Here is a 14957-nt window from a genome sequence, read left to right as displayed (position 1 = left end):
AGATAAGAGTCCAGGATCGCACAGTACAGGTCATGCCCCTCACCCACCTCCAGGATCAGCCTAGGGTCACTGACCCTCAATAGGGTTGGCCCTTGATAAACCTATGTCATACACATGATAAAATTATAACAGTAAAATGACTTGAACCAAATATTAATTTCGTGCTTTTAAATTTTGCAGCAGCAAGCTTCTCCATGGTTGTGGAGGAAGCCCAGCAAAAAGGAATCTTGAACTAGAAGTATTTATTTCCACTGGCATCTCTAACTACAACCATATGGTCCGAGAGGCCAGGGTGTTACAACTTCCACCTACTACAGGAAAGTCTCAGTTCCTAGGAGACCATATGTCTCATGATATATCCCAGCTCTTCAATTTACACTTTGGCCTGTCAACAACTCTGCTTTTAACTGGTCTTCTGAGCATGAAAGGCAGCACAGTCCAAAGGATGCTCAGACTAAATAGCAGGTATCTCTGGTGACCTCCTATCTTTGAGGGGACTTGGAGCTTTGTGACTAGGCCACTACTCACCAAAAAGGACATCTGAAGCCCAGGGCAATTTTAAAGACAGGAATATAAAAACCCAGTTTGCTTGATTAGTTATGACGTAAGATTCCTCCTCCTCAGTTTTGTTTTTACCTTCTTTCATCCTTTCATTCGACAGATATCTATGAGGGACAGCTTTGAGTCTCAGTGCTGGGGGGACAGGGGAAGCAGGGAACACCAAGAATCACAACTCAGGACTCCTGTTCATAGGTAAATGAAACATACACACCAGCACAATATAAATAAGGATACAAAGTGAAATATTGGGCACTGTGATTTGTAAACTATAAGGCCCTGTTTGTTATTTTACAGCTCAGAAAAGGAAACAGTGCTACGAGGAGCTGAAGAAAGCTTCACAGAGAATGGAGGGGCATTTGATCCAGGTTTTGCAGTTGAACACGCTTCCCTTCACTAGGTAAGAGGACACAGGAAGGAGTCTCTGCTTTGCCTCTCCACTTCTCCAAAAATGTTAGCTTATTATGTTGGAAGGCAGCTGGAGAATGGTATCTGGTAGAGGGTGGTAGATTAAATTTTCCAAAGACGGCCGAATTCCTCCATCAAGAGGAGGCGTCTAATTCCCTCTTTCAAACGTTGGCTGGCTTTTGTGACTGCTTCAACCAATTTTTTTTTTTTCAACCAATAGAGTGTGGGGGACATGATTCTATGTGACTTCCAAGGCTAGGTCATAAGATTCCGTTTCTGTGCTTTGCACCAGAACACTCCTTTTGGAGCCCTGGGCTACCATATAAGCAGTCTGAATTCCATGAGGACGCCATGCTAAGAAGAAGCCCAACTAACCCATGTGGAGAGCCTACATGTCAAGTCCTGAGACTATATGTTGTTGGATGCTATAAGATGATGCCAACTTATGGCAACCCCGTGTGACAGAGTAGAATGGTCCCGTAGGGTTTTCTGCCTGTAATATTTATGGAAGCATATCGTCAGGTCTTTTTCCCACAGAGCCACAGAGTGCGTTCGAAATGCCAACCTTTTGGTTAGCAGCCAAGCACTTAACTATTTCACCACAAGGTCTCCATGTGAGACTATGTAAGAGTGAGAAATGCCTGACTGGTCCCCAACTGCTCCAGGTTCAGCCAACTCCTGACTGCAACTGCATGAGAGACTCAAGCCACAAATCGCTGATCCACACAACTCGTGAACGATAATAAAATAATTATTTTTGTTTTAAGTAAGTTTCAGGGTGATTTGTTACGCAGCAATAGTTAACTGGAACAAGTGCATAGGAAGTGACTTGGCTATTTTCTTTCTTCTCATTTCATGTCAGATTTGAGTTTGGTGGAACCAACCAGACAGGAGCTAACTGGGACCTAGAGATAAGACTGGCCCCACGGTGCAAAATGGGCGATCAGGGTAAATCCAAGAGTAGGGACAGGGTCTTGTAATTGGGTGAGAGGCTAGTTTAGGCCCTATAAAGCCTGGGGACAAGACAGAACCACTACCGAAGCAGGATGGCTAAACTGAGAACCAAAGCAGGGACACACACACCAGGCTAATATAGGAAACTAGTCACTCCAACCAGGCAACAAGGTCAGATCAAAGTTAAACTTGAAGATGAACAAGAAGCGTAACTTGATGCTGAGTTGGGAAGCTTTGGATATACTGTTTCTCCCAACTAGGGAATCCAGAATGTTCTCAGACCCATGATCCCACCTGTGCAGATTAGATCAAGGTTGACTGGCTGGACAGCTTATGTCCTTCCCAGCCAGTTTTGGTAACAGCCCATCCCTTTCCACTTATTTGCCAGCAAAAGGAAAAATAGGAGACTACAACAGAAATCTAAAAGAGCAGAAAAGTCAAAGAAGAAAGCAGAGGGATCATGGATGGCATGCTGGAACAGTTTGCACCCCCTGAAAAGTCAAATCAGGTTAAATGAAAAAAAAAATGAATTGCCGTTGAGTCTATCCCAACTCATGGCACCACCACGTGTGTCAAAGTAGAACTGGGTTCCACACGGTTTTTCAGTAGCTGATTTCTGGAAGTAGATCACCAGGCCCTTCTTCCAAGGTACCTCTGGGTAGACTCAAATTTGGAACCTTTTGTTTAGTAGTCAAGTGCACTAACCATTTGCACCACCCAGGGACTAGGTTAAATTACCCATTCCTAACTAGCAACCTGTATCAAAACATGTCTGGAAAAGTTTTTAAAAGACAGAAAAGCATGCAAACATGTAAGTAATGTAGAAGGATGATTAACAATGTTTAAATAGCCACATCCACACCAAAAAGGGGAACCTCCACCAATCTGTCCAGCAAGAGATTGGCTGAATTATGGAATATTACCCTACCTACCCATTGTCAAGTTGATTCCAACTAATAATGACCCTATAGGACAGAGCAAAACTGTCCCATATGGTTTCCAAGGAGCAGCTGGTAGATTCGAACTGCTGACATTTTGGTTAGCAGCCAAGCTCTTAACCACTGCACCATGAGGGCTCCTATAGCACATTATAGCCTGTTAAAAAATGGTGTTTGACACAAACAGATATATGCACACCCATGTTTATTGCAGCACTGTTTACAATAGCAAAAAGCTGGAAGCAACCAAGGTGTCCATCAATGGATGAATGGATAAATAAATTGTGGTATATTCATACAATGGAATACTACGCATCGATAAAGAACTGTGAAGAATCTGTGAAACATTTCATAACATGGAGGAACCTGGAAGGCATTATGCTGAGCGAAATTAGTCAGAGGCAAAAGGACAAATATTGTATAAGACCACTATTATAAGATCTTGAGAAATAGTATAAACTGAGAAGAACACATACTTTTGTGTTATGAGGGGGGAAGGGAGGGAGGGTGGGAGGGAGGGAGGGTGGGAGAGGGTTTTTTTACTGATTAGTTAGTAGATAAGATCTGCTTTAGGTGAAGGGAAGGACAATACTCAATACATGGAAGGTCAGCTCAAATGGACTGGACCAAAAGCAAAGAAGTTTCTGGGATACACTGAATGCTTCAAAGGTCAGCGGAGCAAGGGCGAGGGTTTGGGGACTATGGCTTAAGGGGACTTCTAAGTCAACTGGCAAAATAATTCTATTATGAAAACATTCTGCATCCCACTTTGAAATGTGGTGTCTGGGGTCTTAAATGCTAACAAGCGGCCATCTATGAAGCATCAATCAGGCTCAACCCACCTGGATCAAAGGAGAATGAAGAACACCAAGGTCACACGATAACTATGAGCCCAAGAGACAGAAAGGGCCACATGAACCAGAGACTTACATCATCCTGAGACCAGAAGAACTAGTTGGTGCCCGGCCACAACCGATGACTGCCCTGACAGGGAGCACAACAGAGAACCCCTGAGGGAGCAGGAGAACAGTGGGATGCAGACCCCAAATTCTCATAAAAAGACCATACTTAATGGTCTGACTGAGACTAGAGGAATCCCGGCGGTCATCGCCCCAAACCTTCTGTTGGCCCAGGACAGGAACCATTCCCAAAGACAACTCATCAGACATGGAAGGGACTGGGCAGTGGGTAGGAGAGAGATGCTGATGAAGAGTGAGCTATTTGTATCAGGTGGACACTTGAGACTTTGTTGGCATCTCCTGTCTGGAGGGGGGATGGAAGGATAGAGAGAGTTGGAAGCTGGCAAAATTGTCACTGGAAGGGCTGACTCATTAGGGGGAGAGCAAGTGGGAGAACGGAGTAAGGTGTATATAAACTTATATGTGACAGTCTGACTTGATTTGTAAACGTTCACCTGAAGCTCAATAAAAGTTAAAAAAAAAAATGGTGTTTGATAGAAGGAAGAAATACTACCAATAAAAAAAAAAAAAGCTCCCTTTGAAAGCAGGCTCTGGGTCTCTGTATCTTTAAGCATTCCGGTAAAAACTCCCTATACCAGCAGGTCCTTGAGAAATGTTGGCTGAATAAATGAATTCTGTAGTTAACCCTATATGGGGACCCAGTATGTGCCGGCATGGTTTTAAGTTTCTTTCACATGTAAATTGATTTCACCTGCATAATCCTAGGTAGTAGATGATATGATCGTCGCTGATTTCAGGAGTCAAAAAACAGGGACAGAGAGGTTAAAAACTCCCCTTGTACAAGCTGGGACAGGAAATCTGGCTCCATGACACTGCACAGCCTCTTGAGTCAGATAACTCTTAAAACAACTGATCAACAACAAAAAAAAGTCAAACATCTAAAATTTAGTTTTGACCTTACCAAGCCCTTACCCCTAAAAAATCAAAGAAGAAATGCCCTTATGTCGCATGATTATTGGTGTCTCAGTTATCCAGTGCTGCTGTAACAGAAACACCACCAGTGGATGGCTTTAACAGAGAATTTATCCTCTCACAGTCCAGGAGACTACAAGTCTGAATCCAGGGAGCCAGCTCCAGGGCAAGGCTTTGTCTCTCTCAGCTCCAGAGAAAGGTCCTTGTCATCAATCTTCCCTTAGTCTAGGAGCTTCTCAGCGCAGGGATCCCAGGTCCAAAGGATGTACTCTGCTCCTGGCACTACTTTCTCCATGGTATGAGGTCCTGGTATCTCTCTGCTTGCTCCTCTCGTTTTCATCTCAAAAGAGACTAACTTAAGTCACAATTTAATACTGTAGATTGAGCCCTGCCTCATTAACATAACTGTCTCTAATCCTGCCTCATTAACATCATAGAGGTAGGATTTACAACACATAGGAAAATCACATCAGATGACAAAATGGTGGACAATCACACAATACTGGGAATCATTGCCTAGCCAAGTTGACACACATTTTTAGGGGACAGAATTCAATCCCTAACAATTGGTAACAAATTCCCCAGAATTCGGGGTGAGGAGAATGTTAGCAAGTAGTCCTGAATGAAGTAGAACAGGAGAGAGATCCCAGCAATATTCTTTATTTACAGTTTTCATTTTTTCACTGGCCAGGGAAATACAGGAAACAGAAAGCAGAGTAAGGGGTGTGTGTGTGTGTGCATGCACGCCTGTGAGAGAGAGAAAAAGTTTGTCATTAGGTAATTTGGAATTATTATACATGAAAAAATGTCAGGAAAAATATTTTAAATGTATTATTCTAGAGTCAGCTACTTCTGGATCCATTTTATCTCCTATTTACCTGTATTCATTTGTTTCAGCACCTATTATAGAGGCATGATTTGTTACAAATAAACTTTTATTTGTTCAGGAAATTTTTAAAATACCATCTAAAAATTAAGGTGAAATGGGAATAGAACACCCCTCCTCAAGAGGCTGTCCCCTGCTGTTTCTCAGTGGTTTCTGGCCTCCAGTTAAGACCTCTGACTTTGAAATGGGATTAACACTCCCTTCACATTTGCCACTTGAAAGGAGGACTACCCAGCAAGTTATTTCCCTCTCACACTCCCCATTTCTCTGACAGCACTGGCAGTTTGGACTGATTTGAAGTGTGCGTGGTGGAAGAGTGGGAGGTGTTAACCAAAACCCCCTCCCCCCAACATCTACATGGAGCTTGTGCACATATTATGCCACCCTGCCGCTCTCCACACTGCCCAAGGAGACAGCATATGGAGTCTCTCGGTGTGTTTTAATTCACTTCTCCCTTCATTCTCATGCTCAGAAAGAAACGGGCAAGGTTAGATAAAATTGCTACTTAATAACGGGTTACTGAGTATGTAATTGCTCCCAGAGTGTTTTAAGAGTGATGGCACAATGGTTAAGCACTTGACTGCTAATTGAAAGGTTGGCAGTTCGAACTCACCAGCTACTCCAAAGGAGAAAGATGTGGCATCCATAAAAACTGCGGTTTTAGAAACCCTTGTGGCAGTTCAACTCTATCTTATTGGGTGGCTATGAGTCGGAATCGACTCCACGGCAATGGGTTTGGTTTGGTTTAGACCGCTAGTAGGATCTAAGTCTGCTATATAAAGAATCTCACTGAACTGCCCAAATACTGTGTTGTTGTTGTCAGGAGCTGTGGAGTTGGTTCCGACTCAAAGCAGCCCTATGTACAAGAGAACGAAACACTGCCTGGTCCTGCACCATCCCCCCAATCGTTGTTATACTTGAGTCCACTGTTGCAGTCACTGCATCCAAATACTGTAATTCTACTCATTTATAGTTATTTGAGTAACGCACCAAGACTAAGGAGCATCATTTACTAAAAGCCTTTTTCTCTCACCACATCCCAAACAGGTCAGCAAATTCAGAAGTTGAAGGTTTCAATCCTTCAACTGTGGAGTTAGTGCTGAGGTGATTCTAGAACCTTCCCTCCAAGGACAGAATTTAGTAGCAATTGGATGTAATTTTTGACAAAGTTGTAGGCAAAATCACTGCAATATGTAATGATTTCAGAGTTGGAAAGGATCTGAAGGATCATGACGGTGTTCACTTGCTTCATTTTACAAATGAGGTCACCCAGCTGGGAGTGGAAGTTAGCTCTGTGGAGTGCTACCCTTCTTCTCTTCCTATTTTCTCCGAGTCCACAGGCATGGCATAACCTCAATGACGTGGCTCAAGAGGGTGAGCATAGTCTGACTTGCCAGGTAGGCTTCTGTCCAAGTTGACACAATTTTTAATATTTTTTTTTTTGGCTGTGGGGGGGATCCCTGGTGGTGTAGTGGTTAAAAGCTCTGCTGCTAACCAAAAGGTCAGCAGTTCGAATCTACCAGCCACTCCTTGGAAACCCTGTGGGGCAGTTCTACTATATTTTAAGGTTACTATTCTGATTTTGGGTTTATTTTTTTCTTGATGTAAACTGTCACCTCTTTACTGTCCCAGAACTGGCTTGAGTTTTTCCCTCACTTTGCAGTTTTCAAAGCTTTCCCTTCAAGGCCGTGGTGTGAGGTAGCGAATGCCCAGGCCTCCCCATTTTCCCGTGCAGGTCAGGGAGATGGTCTAGGGCCGCCCTTCGAATCCCTGAGGAGTCCGCCCATCTCTGAGGTGGTTAAATTACTTACCCTCTTGAGCAGCACCAGGGTCCCCAGGGGGGCAACCGCTGTGCAAAGGTTGGCAGTTCCAACGCCCCCAGTGGCACCTCTTCCTGGTGGTCGGCTTCACTAAAGATTACAGCCAGTTTTACTCTGTGACACACAGGTCGCCATCTGTCGGACGGCATCGGATTTGGGTTTTCTTCTGTTCTTTCGGTTTTGTTCAGTGGAGCACAGACCAGGAGAGGGAACACCGCCTGCCCCACACAAGCGGGGAGTTCAGACTTCCGGTTGTTTCCCCACTTCCGGCCGCCGGCTGTTCTCTCAAGGAAGCAACCCGGTCAGTAACGTCTCCCTTGGCAGCTTTCGCGGGCGCATTTCCCAGCTCGCCTTGAGGAAAGGTGAGGATGTTGCAGGTTAAGATTTCCCAGTTCAAAACTAAGCTCTGCCTAGGTTCTTGCCTTCTCCTGACCAAGAATGACCAGGAGAGGCTCAGAAGTTCCAGGGGAACAAAGGTTTATTTTTATTAGTGGCTGAGAGAAAAAGCAGAGGCTCGCGAGGGAGAGACGCTTCCGCCGACGCTAGCTTCCAGTCTCTCCCAGAACAAAGCACCTCCCAGGGTTTATAAAGGTTTTTGCGGGGCCAGGGATGTATTATCTTTATTCATGAAGTGGGTGGAGATTTCCAAGAGAAGGGGCGGGATTATGGAAATCAGATGCGCGCAGCCGGGACTCAAGCCGGAGCCCGCCCCCCACCACCGCCACCACCACCAAGGGCTGTCGGAAGGAAGGTGGCGTCCATCGCCGGGCTGTTGCGGGGTGGAACAGGGCTCACTCTGGGATGCTCTGCAAGCTTCGCACCCAGCAGGGGACCCTAAAAACCACCCTGAAGAAGTTGCCATTTATCTGCTCCTAACAAAATATAAGAAAAGTTTATTTACTCAGAAGAGAATACATTTTAAGAACCCATCCATGGGGAGGGCAGGTGAAGCTTGCGTGAGGCTTCAATTAGGAGTATTGAGCTGGAGTTTATCTACCTCAGGCAGCCTGATTCCCTGTCTGTCTCGAGGAGAGCTCACCGTGGGCCCAGACTGCAGACTGGGGTGTCTGTGCGACGTTTTGGGATTGTGTGGACTCGCCAGTCGGCTTCTGGGCCTCAGGCACCATTAGGGCTATCCCCGCACCTTCCAGGCGATTCAGAATCTTGGCTTGTTTATTTGTTTTTGCTTTTTCGCTCCCTTGGCTCATCATTCTGAGGGTTTATTGCCTTCAGTTAAGCGCCTTTTCTTATTCAGTTGCTATAGATGGTGTCTTAGGCACGGTTCTCTAGAGAAGTAAAACCAATGATGTGTATAAATATATGTAGAGAGAGAAAGATTTACATCAAGAAAGTGGCTCATGCAGTTGTAGAGGCTGGAACATCCCAAGCCCCTGGGTAAAGATAGAGGCTTCTCCTGATTGACATAGCCGCAGGGCTGGCAAGCCCAAGAGTGGTAAGTCAGAGAGCAGGGCTGTTGGTCAAGGCTGTGAAGATCTATGAATTCCAAAGATTGACAGGCAAGACTGCAGGTAAGTTGCTAGCTCAAATCCCAAGAACCCGAGGTCAGGTGAACAGGAGGCAGCTGCAGAATCCAGAATGGGCAAAAGCCCACAGGCCTTGCTAGAATATCCCCTTATATTCAATGCAGGCCACACACCCAGGGAGACTCCCTTTCAACTGATTGGCTACTCATAGCAGATCCCATGATGGAGGTGATCACATAATATCATATCTCGTCATGGAAGGTGTTACACCATCATACAACTATCAAACCATGGAGAATCATGGCCCACCCAAGCTGATACACAACCATCACAGATGGATTACTTTTGCTTGTTTTGACCATAATTTATTCCTTAGGCCTTGGGGAAGGGATTGTCCATGGGTAGGCCCTTTGGTAGGCTTCTTTACTGTAGCATCACTCACAAAGGAGGTAACATCGTGGCGTGATAGGCACAATAATGTCGTCCTTTTTTGTGTATCTGTTTTGTGGACTATCCAGTTAGGATTTTAAGCCTCCTATGTTATTCCATGTGACTGGACGCTACCACCCATAGGAATGAAAACTCACTGACGGCAGGGACCTCCTCTAGGTCTCCAGTTCTGGCACTATGGACATTGCCTGGAATGGGTAGGCAGTCAACAACTGTTTGTTGAATGAATAATGTCAAGTATTCAGAGAATAGGACTAATTTTTTTTTTTTTTTTTTAAATCGCAGGGACTACAAATGAACTACTTGAACTATGAAATTTGAGAGGAGGAGATGATCTGGTTTACTCATTTCACCATTTACATTTACTAATGTGGATAATTAAGGACTATCTATGGGTCCATATTCAGAAAGGAAAAAGTGATCAATAATGGTCAGTTGGAAAAGCTTGCTTACAAGGACCAAAGAGTGAGAACACTCACACAAAAATTATCTTGAGTTAGCATTATAGCTGTTCTCAAGGCTCTATTGATTACAAGCAGCAGAAACCTACTCAGTAGCTCAAATGAAAATGGGAGGTGGGGTTAATTGTAACCCTATAGCAATCTTACTGAATCCAAGAAGAGGAAACCTAGGTTTAGCTGGGCACTATGCAAACCGGAGCATGGAGAGCAGAACACCCGTGATTTCTCTATAAGGCTTTCTCATTTCTGCATGTCTCAGAGTCAGGTCCTTCCTCTTCCTCTGGCCTGGCTTCCTCCGCCTACTCATATCACACACAGTCCAGCAGTGATAACCTCAGACCCAAAATACTGGACTGACTGACTCTAGCGCCCATCTTCAATGACAACTTCTCTGAGAAGGTATCTGAGCACTCATAGTCATCTGACCTTGGGCAGTGCCTTAGAAGGGATACGTAGGTGGCCAGCTAGTGGAGTAGTAATCTTTGAGTCAGGTGTCCATCTCTGGTCAATTTTACAGTGGCTGAGGGTAAAGAAGGAGAAGCATATCTTGTCTAGAAAGCTCTGAGAGTGGGGCAGATAGTGAAGCATATCTAGTATTTTTGTTCTTCTGCTAGTCTGTGAACTCCTTGGTATTATGTATGCTAGTTTATTCATCACTATACACTTGGCACCTAGTGTAGTGGCTCATACCTAGTAGATATTTAGTAAATATCTGATGAATGATTGAATGATTCATTGAATGGTGAGATTAAACCCTCTGAGATACCACGTCACACACATAAGAATAGCTATGATCTGAAATACAATAATAAGTATTGAGAAGGATGTAGAGAACCTGGAACCCTCATACGTTGCCGGTAAAAAAATAAATAAAATGGTGCAGCAGCTTTGGAAAATAACTTAGTAGTTCCTTAAAATGTTAAATACAAATGTACCATATGACACAGCAATTTTACTCCCAGGTATCTAACCACGAAAACCGAAAACATTTGTCCACGTAAAAGCTTTCACACAAATACTCATAAAAGCGTTATTCATAATCACCAAAAGTGGAAACAACTCAAATGTCCATCAACTGGTGTGTGAATAAACAAAATGTGGTATATCCGTACCCTGAAATACCATAAAAATGAAGTATTAATATATGCTACAACACAGTTGAAACCCCAAAACATTATGCAGAATGAAAGAAGCCAGGCATGAAAGACCACATATTTATGATTCCAATTATATGACATATTCAAAAATGCAAATCTATAGGAACAGAAAGTAGATTAATACTTTTCCTGGGGCTGAGGGTGGTTATAGGAGGTGATTGCAAATGGACATTTCTTTTGGGATGATGGAAATGTTCAAAAGTTAGATTGTGGGGGTGGTTGCAAAATTCTGTAAATTTACTAAAAACTGTTGAATTGCATACTTCAGATGAATGAATATTATGGTTTGTAAATTTTACCTCCATGAAATTGTTAGTATTAAGTAAAAAGAAGACTAAAAATGGCCATATAGGTATTTTAGATAAACAGAACCCTTTGGCTGACCTTTAATTTATTTTCCTGTGCTTTCTGGACAGATTTGCACGAATCCACTGTTAGTTCCACATCTCCTTGAAATCTAGCTTTTCTAAAAATGACCCTAGCAGAATCAGAGTTGTCAACCATTCATTTTGAGCTGTAAAGAGCAACCAATACACCAGTGTTCATTGCAGCTTTATTCACAATAGCCCAGAGGCAGAAACAACCCACTTGTCCATCAATAGATGAATGGATATACAAAATGTGGTATATCCATACAACGGGATATTACTCAGCCGTGGAGAGAAATGAAGTCCTGATATGTACTACCACTTGGGTGAACCTTGAAGACATTATGCTGAGTGAAGTAAGTCAGACACAACAGGACAAACACTGCATGCTATCTCTTACATGAAATACCTGGAATAGACAAATGCATAGAGACAAAAGTAGATTAGTGGGTACCAGTGGCTGGTGGGGGAGGGGGAAATGGGGAGTTGTTTGTGTTTTGAATGATGAAAAAATGTTGGAAATAGGTAGTGGTAATGGTTGCCCAACATTGTGATGTAACCGATGTCATTGAATGTACACTTAAAAACGGTTAAAACGGCAAATTTTATGTCATATGTATTTTACCACAGTAACAACAACAGAAAACACCACCAGCTGAAGCTAAGATACCAATGATTGTGGTAGCCTCTTCTTTATCTTCACTTACCTGGAGAGGTATTATACACTTATTATATGGGTCGTTTGCTAGCCCCAGGAAATAAAACCAACTGGTCATTTTAGGCATCTATGAAAACTGTAATGTAATTGCCCGATATAGAATAGGCACCATTGTGTAAAGAGTGCTTAGGTTATGCTCCTTACCAATACACATGATACTTCTCTGTCTTTAGGAGTCTCTGGGTAGTGCAAAAGGTTAAGTGCTCGACTACTAGCCCAGAGGTTGGCAGTTCAAACCCACCCAGAGGCACCTCAGAGGGCAGGCCTGGTGATCTGCTTCCAAAAGCTCACAGCCTTGAAAACCCTGTGCTGCAGTTCTGCTGTACACACACGGGGTTGACATGAGATGGAATTGACTAGATGGCAGCTAACAACAACATAATGTCTTCAATGCAAATAATTTTTCTGTGTGGAAGCGTTGGGGTGGAGATGACAGGAAGATATAGAAGTATTCAAAATATTTCTCAACCACCAATATCCTGCATTTTCTGAGTAGTAAATGAAGGATGATGTTGAAGCAATAACAATTTTCTGGTCAGTTCATTATTTTATAGATTCTTTTCTAATTAAAAAAAAATACTCCTTTGCATACAAGTGACCATAACTCCATCCTTGCCATTCACAGGGTGTTCGAGTACATTACTTGAAAGAATTCATCACCCACTTGGTCTGCTCTGCCAAAGTGACTTTTTTTTTTTAAAGAAGTTTTTCTTAATATCCTGGGCAAATCATAAATTATGCCAGGTATGCTTTTCAACAAAACTGACACCTTTGTTTTTTCAGGATCTTGTGGACTCCCTAGACAAGCAAACTGCAAACATTTTTATTCATAAACACACACATTTTCTTTACACAACTGTCCTAGATGGTATGATACAGGTACCTTTAAGATTTTCTCTTTGATGATCAAATTGAGAATAAGTGTTTGACTAGTCCCTTTGGTGAGCCCCTAGTAACAAAAAGTGCAGTCATGGGCAAGAAAAATAGTGTTAGAAGCTGCTGGTAAAGGAGACTTTTTAAGGCAATGGAGCAGTGCCTACCCTCAGAGAAAAGAAAAGAATAAGCACCAAAAAGAGAAGGAAAACCTCAAAATTCTGCACAGCGAAAAATGAGTTAAGGGTTCTTAAGTGAAAATCAAATGATAAAATGTTTCCTAATTAACCAGAGCATCTCATAGGTATTGATTATATCTTAGGAAAATAATAAACTCTCGTACCATGAATCAATCAGAACATATTCCTTAAGCCATGATGGATGGAAAACCATGGGTTGAACTTATTAAAGTTCACTGCAAAAATAAAAGGATTTCGATGGTAAACTGTTTATACTTCCTGTTGATCATATGATCTTCCCAAGTAAAAGAGATCTTAAAACACATTTTTCAGAAGCTGAGACACTGATCTTACTGCATTAATAGGAAAAAAAAAAAACCCATCAATCAGGCTAAAACGTTATATGACTCAGTGTCTTAGGGACATAATGGGATTATAAATATAAATGAGTTTTATACTGATTTTTTTGGGCTATAAACAGAACAGAGACTAAAATAGAGGTATCTGTCTTTAAGAGTTATATGCATTGTATTAATTTTATCATGGACCCTTTAAACGATACCCGAGCTTAAAACAGAAGAGTTGGAAGTAATCATGTTTTTTGGAAAACAAAGTAAGAAAACAGCTTTTGAATAGTGTAGGAAGGAAGGAGTAGGCATTCAGGAGTGTGTATCCTGTAAAACTGCACTAATTTAGGTTAATTAGGATAAAGCCAGTCTAAATTAGTCCAATCTGAACAGGCAAATACTTGAAAGGAAAATAAATTTTGTTGTTTTTGTAGTACATGCCCTGAAATGAAAAAAAAAAAAGAAAACTAACAAAGTGCTAGACCTGATGTCAGGGCTACTTTTAATTGGTAAATGAAGCTCATTTATAAATGTGCATTAATTGTTCTTCACACCTAGGTTAATCAACAAGTGTTTAGTGAGCTGCTTACTCCAGCCCACCTGTGTGCAGAATGCTAGGGAGGACACCAAAGAAACATGAGAGAATTTCATAAACCTGCTTTTCTTAGGGAATCGATGAGTTTCTCGAGTGGCCTACCCAATTAGAGAATCCAATATTTCTAAAATGGTCAGGGACCCCTCCAAGAGTATAAACAGTATATTTCATAAAGAGTCATCCTTATGGGCATTTTTTGTTTTCCTGTGTTATTATTAAATGAAATTTTCAAGAACTGTTGAGGAGCAAAGAGTCCTTATAGTATTTTTCCATCACTCTTGCCCTTCTGCTGCTACCAGCGTGCCTATGGTAACAACCCTACTATAATGGAAAACCTGATCGTTATTTTTTATTTAATTTTTTCAAAGTAGTAGGTATAGTAATAGTAAACTTTCCTGTGTGCCCGCTTCTGTGTTAACTTGCTTTGGTAGACATTGGATTTTTGTCTGTTGGCCCTCATTCCTCCCCTTTGGACATAGCATCCAGATTTTACTGTAACCTCCTACCCAAAACACATGTACACATACTTGTATATAGTCTGTACGGTGTGGGTGAGTGGGTTTGTGACCCAGACTGGACTTCTCAAAATATCGCATCTCTATGACCATGGTCATTGGATCAGGGGTGACCCTGATTGAGCCCAGGAGAATTAGTTCCGGTTTTACTGAAACTATTGGGAAGAAGACATTTTTTTGTGCTGTGGTAACTAGCTATTAGGATAATAACTTAAGCCTGGAGAGAATGCTTGAGAATGGACCCAACATAGAAGAAAGTAAAACTTAGAGATGGAAAAGAAGTTGAATCTTGATGACACTGTTTAAGACCCCTGGATTCAGTTATACCTAGAATCCACTCCCAGACTTTTCAGT

Source organism: Loxodonta africana, chromosome 22 (assembly GCF_030014295.1).
Source record: "Loxodonta africana isolate mLoxAfr1 chromosome 22, mLoxAfr1.hap2, whole genome shotgun sequence".
NCBI classification, from domain to species: domain Eukaryota; kingdom Metazoa; phylum Chordata; class Mammalia; order Proboscidea; family Elephantidae; genus Loxodonta; species Loxodonta africana.
Note: the sequence above shows the minus strand (reverse complement) of the source record.